Raw genomic sequence first — 12,190 nt, 5'->3', positions numbered from 1 at the left:
AAAAGTTTACATCTTAAAGACTGAGTATTTTGGTGCATGATCAAAAGTTCTTTTTCGGTTGGTAGTTACTTTGGCATAATTGTATATAAAAAGGTGATTAAAAAAGTTTATTATGTAGTATCTCATTTTCTCTCTCTCTCTCTCTCTCTCTCTCTCTCTCTCTCTCTCTCTCATAATAAACAAATAATTTGAGGAAGGTTACTTCCCTGATCTCTTAAATACGCAAAAATAAAACTTTTTTTTTATGTTCAGAAGACGATGTGGGAAATTATCGCCCCATTTCTGTAGTTCCAGTCACATCAAAATATTTGAAAAAAATTGCTGCTTTGCAGATACAAAGCTCCACCACACTGTATAATATCATTTCAAATAACCAATTTGGCTTTCAACAAGGTAAAACACAGTAGATGTGATAAACAAGTTTACTGAAAAAATTACTTCATCATTATATAGGAAAGCTAAAGTAGCAGGAATATTCTGTGAGCTTACAAAAGCTGTAAACCATGCTCTGGTGCTTTTCAAACTCAACATATATGGGATAAGGGATATTGCTTTGAACTGGTTTGAATCATATCTCATGGAGAGGCAACATCAAATGGAGCAGATTACTTCTCAGAGTAGTAAACTGTCACAAGGTGTACCTCAGCACTCAATCCTTGGACCAATTTTATTCCTGTTCTATGTAAATGACTGGCCTTTCGATATAAACTTGTTTGCAGATGATACGTCTGCCCTAATTGAAAATGAAAATTCTGACAATATACCCCAGTGTGTCACGAATATGTTAAGTAACTTGGAAACTAGGTTCAGTCTAAATGGCTTAAGGCTAAACATTTCAAGAACCCACATGATGAGTTTTAAAACCATACAGTCAAAAACTGAAGATATATGTATTCTTCACAATAATAAAAGAAAATGGAAGAACTTGGCTCAGTCAGAATCCTAGGAATAAACTTGGACAAAAACTTAAGTTGGAATTCACAATTAGAATCTCTAGCAAATAAATTACACAGCCTTGCATATGCAATGGAAATTTTAACCAGTGCCACTCGTATGAACACAAGGAAAGTAGCATACTATAGCTACTTTGCATCTGTTATTAGATGTGGCATAATTTCTTGAGGAAACTTGGGAAATATTAAATAAATTTTAAAGTTGCAATGATGAAGGCCTTAATGGCCAAAACTTTTATTTGTCACAGCCTTTCTGTTGCGCCTGTCTGCAACTCAGCATCTCCACTATATGGTGAGTAGCAACTTTCCTTTGCATACTATTGTTGCATTCCATCCTGGATTTTCCATTGTTTGAGGAAGAAAAGAATCATTTGTAACATGTGCACTGCGCAGCCAAGGGCATTATGTCAACCATATTTAAGGACATAAAAATATTAACTGTCCCCTCTTTATACATCTTTGAGGTGATTCTTTTCCTATGCAGCAGAGCTGCACATACAACACAAGACATAAAGAAAACTTTATGCTTACCTCACCTCACATCACTTAAAATTGGATGCTTAGACTCATGAGTGTATAGCCATGAAAATTCACAACAAAATAAAAGGGTGTTATGTAATGAATATGAAGCTAAATATTTTAAAAAGCAAGTTATATGATTTTCTAGTTGAAAGCTATTACTACTCGGTGAAGATTTCATGAAGGACGAAGTGATACTTTGAGCTGTATCCCTAAAATGGAATAAAAATTTATGCTAGTTATTGTTGATATAAATTATGCAATAGCATTAGAAAGAATCTTTTATAAATTCCTCAATAAGTAATATTGTAAGTTTGACAAAGTTTAATTAAGTAAATTATTCACCAAGTAATTTTGAGCAACAGTAGCTATTCTGTTGGCTGGTGTAGTGGCTGTGATTACAATTTTAGTGATGTCAGGGTTGTTGCTGGTGGCTGCACACACACGTGAGGCTGCCTTTGCTATGTGAACCACTTCAGCTATGGCATTTATTTTACCTTCTTCTGTATTAACCATTTCTGCAATCTCAAATGATTCCCTGCTGTTGCCAGTATATTCCAGTTCAGATGTGGTCAGGAAACAGGTAGCTTATGCTTAATGTGAGTTTTTTTTTTTTTTTCATAAGCTGAACACTAAAGTTAACTTTTCTTGCATTATTAAAATGAAGTCCATGTTGTGAAAAATATCATAAAGAGCAATTTATTTGAGTGACACATTTGGATAGAATTTAGTAAATTTATGAAACAAACCATTCGTTTTCCTGATTTCTTCATTCACACAAATTTTTTCCATTGGTCATTTCTGTGTGAAATGATAGAATCACATTTCCATGTCTTAATTTGTCCATGTCTGTGTTCTTCCTGCTTCCAGTGCTTCATTCTGTAAACATCACTCTCATCACCCATAATTAGTATGCAGTCACTTTCTTGTAGGTCCCCCCACAGGTTTACAGTTTTCAACAACATATCTAAATTTCGCACCAGGTTTTGCCATGCTCTATACTCTGTAGATGTGTTATGCAGCTTTTCTGTAACTATTGTCATGTATATGAAGCCACATTGTGAAAACTAATTTTTAGTGTCATTGTCATGTTAGATATTTTTATATATTTCATGGTTAATTTCTTTGGAATATTGTGTAGCAAGTCTCTCTTTCCACAGTTTTCTGAATCACCACACACATTACGCAAAACACTGTACCCATTTTGAATTCAGATTTCCTTGTTTATGTTTAAACCTGTCATGTTCCTGCATCTGGTATTTTTTGGTACAGGAAAAGTGTCTTCCCAATTCTGTATCACATTCTTTTTCTTTCAACTTTTCTTTCAGAACTCTTAACTGCATGATCACAGTTCTTGTGCAAAAGTATTTTTTTTTATTTTTTTATTTTTTTTTTTTATTTTTTTTATTTTTTACAGGATCTGCAACTTTCACATTATTTACCACTTTATGAATATTGTTTTTGTTCATAGCTTTAGTCCATTTGTCTACAGAATTCTCATTTTCTTGCACTAGTTTTGATGTGCTTTGCTGCGGCGTTGACTCGAAATCATTACAAAGTGCAAATTTGATGTGTGTCTCCCCAGTTTGGTAATTTTCTCCTTACTTTTTAGACAGGCTTTCTTTTTATCATCAATTTTTTTCCACTTCATACTTTTACACTTGCTGCCATGTTATAAAAAAAATCCCTACCATTGTTTGTGAGATTAGCCTTCACGTACAGACAGAAAAACGTGGCAGGGACTTGAATTTATAATATGCATAGATTGTATCATCCATGACTACCTTCATGCTGTGTATTCATAAGCAAGGTTTTGGTTACTTTTACCATTTCGTTGCAATATGATTAGCACATCTTGTGAGGGATTTTATCTAAAATGATGGCATGAATGGCTGCCTAACAGTTATTACTATTTTATTTACTTGCCTAGTACCCCTGTAGGGATCTTATCTTGAATGAGAGTGGTGAACTGTCATCTCTGTTATATTGTACTCAAAGCTTCTCATTATAACAACAGCATGGTAATGAAAAATGTGTAATTTGGAAACTGAGGATATAAGATTCATTTGACTGTGGGTAAAAGAAAATACATCACTAAGGAAATTAAGCACACAAACTAACTCTATAGATCTGTAAAAAGAGAATATTACTTAAGTAAAACACACAACTTTCAAACTATTTAGCACCATTTACCACCATTTCCTCCTAAGGCTCACTTCCTACATTTTCTAAAATCCAGCACTTGGGTTCCTCTTCATCAGCTTTTACTTGAGTTCCAGTTTTTTTACTGGAAGTAGTACCAGGTATTATGGTTGGGAGGAAGTGGATAAGAGAGAGGTGCAGGTACACACAATTGATCAATGTGGCAAGAAAGTGCTATTTAAAGATTAAGCAAAGATAAATGAAGCTGTTGTCATACTCGTGTATCTGGAAAGTAAACATACAAAGCACAGAAAATGTTTCTTGAGTATTCTATTTTTGAACAACTTGATGTATGTTTAGTATATACCTTGGTTACTTCCCTTCATCACAAAGCTTCTTGAAAGTCATTAGCATCTTTAAATACCTTTACATTGAGATAGGCTCACAGGCTGTTTGTAAATATGGAAGGTTTTGTGTTTGCTATTTCTTATAGTAACAACACTTCTGTATTCGTTTGCCATTGTATCCTACTATTTTCTCATTTTTAATATTAGCAATTGCTGCAGTGCTTAACAATGTTTTTATTTTCAGAAATAAGACTTCCCATGTTTTGGACAAAGGTGTAATTTTACTGGGATTTGCTGAAGGACCGGTCTTTGTACCAGTGAAAGTGATATTGCATTTTTCTTTTGTTGTAAATTATGACCAGTACCAAGACTGCATGGAACAGATTTTACACATACTGTTTTATTTCTGTGTCGTGGTAAAAGTTATGTTGAACTGTTCCTGTATCCAGAATGTAATTACCATGTATGAGCTTGCTCAACAGAAAGGAAATTTGATGATAATGAGAATATTAATTGTGATAATAATGAGAATGTTAATTGTGACAGACATTAAACAGTCATAGCAAAGATGGCCTTAGCATGAAGTTTTCATGTATTTACGTATTATAAGTAAAATATTTTTCAATGTACATAACTATAGATGGAGTATAAGAACTCAAACTTCAATGTCACTTTTAGCTAGTAAACGATTTTATAAAAAGGAGGTACCTGTATATGAACTTAAGTAGCAGAAAATTTATCTTGTGAGAAACATATTGCAAAAAAAGAAAATGCAGCAGTTCATTGAAAGAAATTCACACATAGTTCACAATTTTTGACAGGTTGTAACAATATTTTGCAGACATCTTTACAATTTTGGTTTCCTTAAAGACCTGAAAACAGACCTGAAGTGTGATTCCCACTCCCCTCCCCCTTCTGTGGTGTGTATACATTCATAAGTACCACTTTGCATAAACATTTTTCACATATTACTGTCTTTGATACTGATCTCTCTTGCTTATTTTCACATTCACTTGCAGCACTTCAGGAAATATGATGTCAAATGTGACTAAATGTTACATTACTATTGTTTATGAAAATTTTTAAAATCAGCAACTAACCCAAAATTGTAAATACGGTATATTTGATTCCAGACCACTGATAATGTTTTAACCCAATGAAAGGAAATACTTATGTATAATAAATATGCTGTGTGAACAATTTTTAAAATACTTTAGGTAATTATATATTACCAGAATCAATCTACACCATGTCCAGGCAAATAAAAAATTTACCTATTGGTTTTTAATTATTCTATGTTGATTCAAGCTAATCAATTTATTGTGCATTGTATAATAGCAGAGTACATTTATAAGTTGGTTTGATATCAATTTGTTACATCGTCATATTGTCTGTGGGAGTATAGAAATCAAACTGCTTTGTTTGATTCGAGATCATGTGAAGTTCTGTAGTAGAAACAATAAAAGATGATTCCTGCTACTTGCAGTGGGTGTAGCGTAGTTGCCTCATGTGTCTACCTCAATCACTTAACACAATTTTGTATGTCTCTATACAATGCCTGTGTTCTCACCGCTCTGTAGATGACTGTTACTTTGCCTGCACCCATTTACAGTTCCGTTGAAAGCCAGCAACTGGCTGCCAGCTGCCAGGAATCTCCTTTTGCTGACTCTGCTATAGAAACAATGACTTCAAAAATTCATAAAAGAAATCATCCTCTAATTTTCAAGTTTCATTCCAGGAGAATGATGCTTCTGTTGCACAGAAAGTACTTACCTATGTTCCCCATCCCCAATCCCCATTTTCTTATGGGAGAAACTCAAAGTTAAGATCATGGAAGAGGCTGTGAGATGTGGGAAAGTGTAACTTTGAGACCAGAAGGATTATGGGAACCAGGAAACAATGCAACTGATGTCAATAATAAATTGGAAAATTTCTACAAACTATTCAATAAAACTTCAAATGAAACACGTTCTTTAGTAAAAGAAGTAAACAAAGCTATAAATCAGAAAGCTGAGATTTTCCGTCCTGAGATCATTGACCTGAGAGAGACCATGAAAGGCTACTATATACTCTTTAGACAGACTAAATTACAATATTTTTTAACAAAATATAAACTCCTCAGCACAATTACAGATTCCTTGGCTAACCTTAAATCTCAGAACTATGCCTGGCAAGTAGGCAGCTCCAGTTGTGTTGGTAAAACAACCTGGAAAATAATATATAAAGATTGTGGAAAAGAGCAGTCTTGTAACCACAAAAGCTTAACATGAAAGAAAATGAAGAAATAATAAATTATCTAAAATAAGTGTGTGAAAAATTCATACAGAAGTTTACTACAATTAGCAAAAAGGATGTACAAGACTGGGCAACCAAATTTTAATGTTAGAAACACAAACCAATCTTTTTCTGTCTGTGGCATTTCTGAGAGGGACCTACTAGCAATCGGTTCAAAACTTCAACCTAAAATGTCTTACAGGTGGGTGACATTTAATCTAAGCTGCTAAACGAATGCAGACGAGAACTAGTGAAGCCTCTACCATGCCTAACAAATACCTCTCTCTGTATAGAGAATTTCATGACTTCTTGAAAAGCATTCAAATTCTACGGGTGTATAAGAAGGGAATAAAAACTTGACAACAAACACTACAGGCCAATGTCTTTAACTTAAGAACTTGGCAAATTACCAGAGAAAGTAATATTAAATCAACTTGAGGGGTATTACATCAAACATAATCTATTCGACACTCTAAAACATTGTTTTAGGAAAGGTATATATGAAATTTTAAAGCTGGATAATGGAGACAATGTAACAGGCACTTTCCTGGATATGAGTAAAGCTTTTGATAGTGTCAATCATATATATCTGTTGTGTAAATTAGAAAAGGAACAGCTTTACAACTACTCATCTTCTATTTAAAAGACAGGGAACAGTGTGTCAAGCCAACTTGTAAGAGAAACGAACAGTTGTTACCAGCTAAATAAATTAACCTACATGATACTTCAATGTGGTGTGCCTCCAGGAGCTGTATTAGGGCCTTTTCTGTTCCTTGTGTATGTTGACAATTTAACTGAACCACAAAACTCCAACGTTGTAAGCTGTGCTCCTGAGACATCTTTTTTCAGCTCAGCCATGTATAAAACTGTTGCCAACAGTAGTGAAATGGATTAAAATTTTCTGTCTGCTTACCTTAGTGCAAATACGGTACTTGGAAATAAAGAGAAGACAGTGACAATGCAGTTCATGCTTAACTATAATCAGAACATAAATGTTCTCAATTTACACCACCATTTGCTCTTAGCCATACAAACAACACAAATTTTTGGCATTATTGTTGATGAATGCCTGTGGTGGAAAGAGCTTGTAGATCACATTTGTAAGAAAATCAGTACAAATGTGTATCTATTGAAATGGTCTCAGCCTTCCTGAGCAATGGTAGCTTAAGGCAAATATATTTCAGACTGATACAACCACCTCTTCAGTATACTTCTGAGATATGGAGTGGGGCATCATCAGTCTATGCAGGCAGAATCTTTAGACTAGAAAAAAGGCAGTAAGAGTGGTAGCCGAAGTAAACAAGAGTCTTGTAGAAGATTTTCAGAAAATATTTACCATATATTATGTGCATGTCTTGCAGGCAATCATGTTTGTGAAAGTAAATCCAGAACATGATGTAACAAACAGTAATGCACATAATTATAATACATGGGAAAGGGAAAACTGAACTGAAAACAGCTAATTTAAACACCTTAATAAACTGAAGCATTTATTAATTGAGGAAAGCTGTTACTCAGTAGAAGATTTCAAGTTGTAAGGTCTCTTCGTAAAACCATGTGTATGGCCATTAGTTCGTGTTTGCAACAAAAATTTGATGATTTTTTATTGTCACTCTTTATATCAATGTATGCATTTCTATTTCAAGTTGCAATGTCTCTTCGTAAAACAGTGTACATAGTCTTAAGTTTGTTTTTGCAACAACAGAACGGATAATTTAAGATCTCACTCTGATGCTGTAACTTACTAAACAAGAAAGCGCAGGTAGATAGACACAATAAAAAACACACAAACACACACACAAATTTCAAGCTTTCGCAATGCAAGGTTGCTTCATTAGGAAAGAGGGAAGGAGAAGGAAAGACGAAAGGATGTGGGTTTTAAGGGAGAGGGTAAATCCCGGGAGCGGAAAGACTTACCTTAGGGGGAAAAAAGGACAGGTATACACTTGTGCGCGCGCACACACACACACACACACACACACACACACAGGCAGACATATATACATTATGTCTGCCTGTGTCTGTATATGTGCAGATGGATTGTGTGTGTGTGTGTGTGTGTGTGTGTGTGTGTGTGTGTGTGTGTGTGTGTGCGCGTGCGCGCGCGCGAGTGTTTACCTGTCCATTTTTCCACCTAAGGTAAGTCATTCCGCTCCCGGGATTGGAGTGACTCCTTACCCTCTCCCTTAAAACCCACATCCTTTCGTCTTTCCCTCTCCTTCCCTCTTTCCTGATGAAGCAACATTGGGTTGCGAAAGCTTGAAATTTGTGTGTTTTTTATTTTGTCTATCTACCAGCACTTTCTCATTTGGTAAGTTACAGCATCTTTGTTTTTTATATATATTTTTCCCACGTTGAATGTTTCCCTCTGTTATATGAGTGTGTGTGTGTGTGTGTGTGTGTGTGTGTGTGTGTGTGTGTGTGTGTGCGCGCGCGCGTGTGTGTGTGTGAACTAAAGCTTAGTATGTGACTGATTGTCTGAAAACTGATTGTTATATGGACAGCAAATGAATAAGTTAATTATGGGAACAGAGGAGGTATTGCAATGACAGTTACCATCTCGTGATTCGTAGAAGGTGATATTGAGGGGGAAGAATCCACATGGCACAAGTTACAAAGCAGCCATTTAAACTGAGCATGTTGTGCTTAGCAGCACATTCCACCACTGAGTGCTCAACTCTGTTCTTGGCCACAGTCTGGCAGTAGCCTTTCATTCTGGTGGTTGGTGACCATGCCAAAATAAAATGTTGTGCTTAAGTTTTAGCAGAGATGGTGCATGATAAGACTGTTTTCACGGGTGGCCTGTCTGTAATAGAATAAGCCTGTGACAGGCTTGTCTCAGCTGAGTGTTTTTGGGCAGTGAATGATTAATAAATAACTCTTAATTACTGGTGGACGATAAGAAAGCACAACAGACTAAGAAGCTACCATTGATGTATTAACTCCATTGTCATTAGAAATCAGAATAATGAAATATGCCATGAGATATTAATAACATCTTACATTCAGAAATGATTCATTCTGAGGATACATTCCCTACACTCACACTAAGATTAAATGTCCTTCTCACATGCAGCTGAACACACATTATAGCACCACTTTAACAATGTCTCTTAATGACTGGACAACTTCCACTTCTGCTGCAGTGCGCATCCAAAATGAGCATCTTCATATATGATTTTTGTAATCAGAGAGGTTTAGCCATGTGTTTCTGCAACTCGCAGATGTATATTTATTCTGCTATCAACAGAGGAAACGAATGATGGCCTCACAAACAGGATGAGCTTTGGTGGGTTTATCAGACATGTCCTGCATGTGGGTCTTCCACAGGAGTATGATCCACATGGCAAGGGATTGAAAGTAATTGTTACATAAGGATGCACTAGAACATTATGTAGATTTTTTGGGCAGCTGAATATCATCTTGGGAAGGATGAGAAGGATTGTGGGTAGGATGTTTCATATGTCCTAGCACTATGATAAGTAGTTAAATGCCTGGAATAATTTGTCAATCCAGAGTGATACTGCATAATGAGAGGGTATTCCTTGTAGGTGATTGGAGGATTAAAGGAACCTGTAGATATTACTCGGAAAATCTGTGTATGGACTATGGGGTGAAGGCCTTAAAGACCTGCAACATTCCAGGTAATGGATTACCCTTAACTTATGATGGTGCTAACCTGGTTGCGTCACTGTAAGTCCTCAGTGGCACATGATGAATTGAAGCCTCCTGCTCTCGAATTGTTCAAATTTATGGCCTCACAATTCAATAACAGACACAAAACCATTGATTTAAGTCTGAGATCCTTTTACATTAAAACACTTTGGTGATGACCAGCTCACACTCAGTCTTTCCATATTTCAGTTTGTCAATAAGATAATCTCTAATAATTATTATTATATGTGACATAGGCATTTTTCTCTTATACTGTGTACATGCCTTGGCAGAATAAAAGGCACGTGTAGTACTGGAGTGGGAGCAAAGGGGATTTCAGATGGAAGTTAAGTTGAGGTTTTGAGAGGGGGGTCCACAGGAATGAAGGGAAGGGTATGTTGTAGGGAGAGTTCATACATGCACAATTCAAAAAAGCTGGTGTTGGTCTACTCATGTTGACAGACCGCTTGTCAGTAGTCATGTCCATGTGGAATGGGCACAGTGGTTGCAACTAAGTTCGTAGATCACATGGGTGCTTTCACAGGTGGCCCTGTCTTTGATGGGAGAGGAGATGCCTGTGGCAGGACTGGAGGAGGTGGTAAAGGGAGGATGTATGGGAAAGATCTAACATCTAGATCTATTGCAGGGATATGATGCAAGGGGTTGAGAGAAGGGATGGATTAAGGATGAACAAAGGTATTTCGTAGGTTGGGTGGGCAGCAGAATATCACTGGAAAGGGGGATGGAAAGGAATTCCTCATTTCAGGGCACAATGAGAGTTAGTTCAAACCATGGTGGAGAATGGCATTCAATGCTCCAGTTCTGGGTGGTTCTGTCACAAGGGGAGTGCTCCTCTGGGGAGAAGTCATGAGAGATCTGTGAAGGTCTTGGTGAGAACCTTGGTTATTTGGAGAGGGAATGTCTGGGACTACAGAGGTATGTTACAGCCACAAGTGGCTAGGCTATATGGAAAAGACTTCTTAGTGTGGCATGGGTAGCAGCTGTTGAAGTGGAGGTATTGTTGGTGCTTGGTAGGTTTGATGTGGGTGGGGAGGTGTGTTCTCCTTCCATACACCAGGGCAGAAAAAGATAAGTCTACTGAATTAACACGTATAGTCAAATGACACAACTCTTTATTTAATGCTTAAATACACTTATCTTTACAGCTGTCCACTGCTGTGACTGACGGGGACACTCACGGAATTATTTATACAAATAGAACTCTTGATTTTAAAGGTACACAAAGAAGCATCCAAAGACAATGAGCTACATAATATGGTAAGTCTGTAACACTCACATTCTAAATGTTCTAGGTACCATTACTACAAACACTGTACATTAGACGCAACTAAACACTCTGAATATAAAAGTCTGACATAAGCTCGGCAGAGTGATGATTGTTCACTCGAAAAAGTAGAATACTTAGACGAAACTGCTTTGCTTGTCCTTTGTGTCTGTCTTTCATAACCGTTGGGCGGTGGCAACACTCTCTATACCCGAGAGGTGTGGCACAAGCCTCGTCTGGAGTGGCGCCGCCAGTGATGCTGCATGGACATGCAACTTCTTTGTGGTGGTTGACTGCTGATGTGACATTAATAATGACTGACAACACTGCAGTACTGATATAGCTATCCTTGAGGTGATGGTCAACAACGATAAAGGTGGCTTGTTGAGCTGATGAGGATCAGGTGTAGTGAATGGGGAAGGTGTTGAGGTTCTGGAGGAGCCTTCAGTCCAGTTCATGAAGATGCATCAATGAATCTCAACCAGATGAGAGATATGCGATTCTATGTGGTTCAGAGGAATTCCTGTAGATGGCCCATGAATAGGGTAGCAAAGGGTGCTGTCGTGCTGGATGTACCCATTTCTGTACCACGGATTTGTGTGCAGATGATTGAAAGGAGAAATAATTGTGGGTGAAGATATAGTTGGGAATTGGGAAAAGTAATGTTCAATAATGGTAAGGCCATGAGCATTGGGGATGCTAGCAAAGAGGCTGGTGACATCGACAGTAATGAGCAGGTTACTGGGTGGTAAAGAAACAGAAATGATGGAAGAAGTGGTTGGTGTCTTATGTAAGGCCCTGTAACAGTCCACAATTGACCATCCAGAGTGGTTGGATTTTGAGGGACTGGAGGTCCTGCTGGATCTGTGGAACGGGGTCACTACAGCAAGGCTTGTATGTGGACGTATCTGACAGCTGGCGGAATCCCTGCAGTTCGTAAGGACATCAGTGGAGCCATTGTCTGCAGAGAGGATTATAAGGTCGGAATCAGCTTTTATTTAGTGGGTTGTGTTTCT

The 12,190-nt window shown here is 37.1% G+C and overlaps 1 protein-coding gene across 2 annotated transcripts in view; it reads left to right on the top strand.

Moving 5' to 3' along the window:
* Window positions 1–5,440, top strand: part of LOC124551161 (SPRY domain-containing SOCS box protein 3) — a 74,006-nt gene extending 68,566 nt beyond the window's left edge. For both annotated transcript variants that reach the window (XM_047126155.1, XM_047126137.1), the window contains exon 9: window positions 4,206–5,440. The gene's annotated coding sequence lies outside the window, so the exon portion shown is untranslated. The remainder of the gene's footprint in view (window positions 1–4,205) is intronic.
* The last annotated feature ends 6,750 nt before the right edge of the window (window positions 5,441–12,190 follow it).

The sequence above is a fragment of the Schistocerca americana genome, chromosome 1 (assembly GCF_021461395.2).
Source record: "Schistocerca americana isolate TAMUIC-IGC-003095 chromosome 1, iqSchAmer2.1, whole genome shotgun sequence".
Taxonomy (NCBI): domain Eukaryota; kingdom Metazoa; phylum Arthropoda; class Insecta; order Orthoptera; family Acrididae; genus Schistocerca; species Schistocerca americana.
This window is presented reverse-complemented; position numbering and strand designations above follow the sequence as displayed.